The sequence below is a fragment of the Aotus nancymaae genome, unplaced genomic scaffold (assembly GCF_030222135.1).
Source record: "Aotus nancymaae isolate 86718 unplaced genomic scaffold, 86718_ANA_hifiasm-v0.15.2.pri h1tg000057l, whole genome shotgun sequence".
In the NCBI taxonomy this organism is placed as follows: Eukaryota; Metazoa; Chordata; class Mammalia; order Primates; family Aotidae; genus Aotus; species Aotus nancymaae.
Window position 1 is genome coordinate 36358721 of NW_026988471.1, and position 3746 is coordinate 36362466.

Sequence of the window (3746 nt, forward strand, 5' to 3'; positions counted from 1 at the left end):
TTCCTTTGGTTTTAAATATTTTTAAAAGCAAGACCTGAAAGTGACTTTCACTAGCTTGCATGAAATAAGGGGTTGTGTGGTTATGTGATGAATTCAGGATCATTACTGCAACCCGGCTTGATGCTGGAGAGCAGACTTTCTGCTTGAGTATGTGTAAAAACTGTTTCAGATTTGCTCCTAAGTTATATAATACAGCAGTTCATATTTGACTCTGGAGGCCCAGCCATGGACATTTTGAAAATAGGATCTCACCGAAGCCTGAACAAGCCAGGAACATTTATCATTTGATTCTTTCAGGCTTATCAATACTTCACTCTTGGGCACAAAGGCGGCTTTATGCTACTGAGCTGATAGGCTCTGCTGGAGGAATGTGGTTGGCAGAGAATATGCCACAAACTTAGAGAAAAGGAACTAGAAAGCTCGTGTAGACGCTGTCAAAGTGAGGTGCCATGCTTTTATCCACTCTCTGGGTGTGCATCTTTATGTTGAGCAGATCCAGGGACATGAACATGCTGGCTTTGTTTTTTACATAAACATTTTCCTCTCCTTTATATTCTCTTCTGATTAGCAATCTTATGTTTAACATGATTTGAATGCTAATAGTCTTAATTTTATGAGAAAACAGCACAGGCTTTTCAGCTTGGTATGTTAAAAGTGGTATTTAGTCTCTGTTTTAACATAATTGGGTACAGATAGGATCCATGGGAGCCCAGATTTCCTAAATTCTAATCCCTAACTCAGGTTCTTCAAACTTTTTTTTGTATCTCTGAACTAGACATTTTGATAGCAAACCCCCAAAAACACTGGGCAGCTAAAACATCAATGTAAGTACTTCTATGGTAAGATCATATTTTACAATGTTCCTTAAACCATGCACAGTTATTGCAATAGTCACTGTCTCCCTTCAGCATGGTGTTGCTGTTTCAGTAGATTTACTGTCCCGCCCACATTCTCTTATATGCTCATGAAGCCAGCATATCACATTTCTAGTAAACATACTATCTTTCTTTGAATACTCTGCTTCTTAACACATTCTAAATTTGTTACACTCTGTGCTGTACCCGACCCCAAAAACCCACATTCCATCTGGCACACATTGCTAGAATGGTGTGTTTTACTCTGTTGTAGTAAAAATAAACTTTATACATAGATGAAAACTTGGCAGCATACTTCCATGGTTCTTGAGAACGCCTTGGCACACTGCCTTTGCACAATATTGACATCTCAGTTAATCTCGAGCAAGTCACAGAAATTTTGCACCTCAATTTCCCCTTCTGTAAAATTAGAGTAAATTCAGTTGCTATAGAAATAATGATGAAAGCATTATGAGCTCTTCAAAGGTAATTGGTATGTAATCTTGCTGCAGGCTGGATTCTCCAGAAAACTGATTCTGAGATGGTGATCAGCTCACAGGAAGGGTACCGGAGAGTATTCTTGGAATCAAGTGTGGAAGGCATGGCACAATGACATGGCAGGCGAGGGATGGACTGTGCTTCCATGTAATAAAGACTCAGCCACTCCATGAGTAGCTCTGAGGTTGGCAGGGTCCTTTAGTTTTACCAACTTAGAGTTAGGGGCAAGATCTTTATCTAGTCATTGAATACAGGCTGTCTTCAGCTGAGGCAATTCTTGGAGAGGGCCCTCTGCAGAGGGCTGTCATCTCACAATCTTCCCAGCAGGTAGGAAACCAATTCTTCGTTCCTGTAGTGGGGATCTGGGCAGCACGTCACAGTATACATGACCAAAACCAAGCTAGGGTCAGCAAATTAACAAGTTTGCTTTCATCTATGGTTGGTGACTTCCAGTGAAGCCAGAATTATGGCATGGATGAGTATAGTGAGAGTTCCTTTTTTTTACCTCCAGCCCGTTACACAAAGTTCTGGTACACCCTGATGCTGTATTCTAGCTTGAGGGATTCTAGCAGGAAAATCTCTAAAAGGTCCCTTCTAGGATCTGGTTGATTTTCCTGCCTTCAATGAGCCTGTCTTTGTATACTCAGTACTATATAATCTGGTTACATTTTCTCTCTAGTATGAATTCTCTAACATTCAAAGTGAAATGTTTATATCACTCTTTTTCAAGTCTTGGTTGTACATGCAAAAATAATCAGCTGCCTAAAGAAGACAGCTTACATGTCCTTGACATATCTCCTAAGTTTTGTAAGGTAGACTAGTACTCCTAATCTCTCACTTTTTATGACATCGATGTTCTGAAAATGTCAGGCCAATTATCTCATAGAGCATTTCTTATTCTGGATGTGCCTGATTGTTCCCACATACTGTTGTTTAACTTGTTTCTCTTCAAGGTAGGAAATTAAGTAGATCTAAAGACTTGATAAGATTCAGATTAAACATTTGGGTAGGAATATTCAATTATATCCATTTTGGAAAATAAAAAGTTACAAAACACATTCTGGAACTTCAAAATACATGAAGTAAAAATTGACATAAGTAAGGGAAAAATGGGTGATTCTAAAATTATACTTCAAAATACATGAAGTAAAAATTGACATAAGTAAGGAAACGTAGGTAATTCTAAAATTATAGTTGGAAATTTAAAACCCCACTCTTGAGGGAGGATTGCTTCTGTCCAGGAGTTTGAGGCTACAGTGAGCTATGAATGTACCACTGTACTCCATCCTGGGTGACAGAGCAAGATCCTTTCTCTAAAACAAACAAGCAAATAAAAAAACCTCTCTTTCAAAAATTAAAAAAAAAAAACAAAAAAACAGCAAGATGTAAGTAAAAGTATAGGGAATCTAAACAAGACTATCAAGCATCTTGATCTAATTGATATATTTATAAAACATTATACCCCAATACTGATCAGTAAACATTCTTTTCAAGTGTACAAGTTATGTTCATCAAGATACATCATATGTTGAAGCTTAAAACAAGCCTCAATAATTAAAAAAGATTGAAATTATATAGAGTGTATTCTCTGATTATAATGGCATTTACTTGTAAATTAATAACAATAAACTATTTAGGAAACCATTAACAGTTTGGATTAAACACATCTAAACAATTTATGGATGAAATAAATCTCAAAATAAATTAGAAAATATTTTAAACAAAAAGCAAATAAAAATACAATGTATCAAAATTTGCAGGAAGCAGCTAAAGTGATGCTCAGAGGGAAATTTATAGCTTTAAATGCTTATGTTAAAAATGAAAAGCCTAAAATCAATAGCTAAGGATATACTTTAAGAAGCTAGGAAGAGTGAAGGACACCCAAAGTAGAGTAGAAGAAAGAAATTTTAAAAAATAAGAGCAGAGTAAACACAGCAATTGGAAATCTCATACGTTATTGGTAAAAGTATAAATGGTACATTCACTGTGGAAAAAGGTCTGAAAGTTTCTCATAAAATGAAATATATATCTACCCTAGGACTCAGCAATTCCTCTTCTGGGTATTTTTCCAAAAGAAATGAAAATATATGCTGTTGACCCTTGAACAACATGAGTTTAAACTGTGCAGTTCCGATTATAGGTGGATTTTTTTTTCAATAAAAGTTACACCAAGTGTTCCTGCCTCCCCTCTACCTCTCCATCTTTTTCACCTCTGCCAGTTCTGAGACAGCAAGACCAGTCCCTTCTCTTCCTTCTCCTCTTCAGCCTACTCAATGTGAAGACGATGAGGATGAAGACCTTTATGATGATCCACTCCCTCTTAATGAATAGTAAATGTATTTTTTCTTCCTTATAATTTTCTTAATAACATTTTCTTTTCTCTAGCTTACTTTA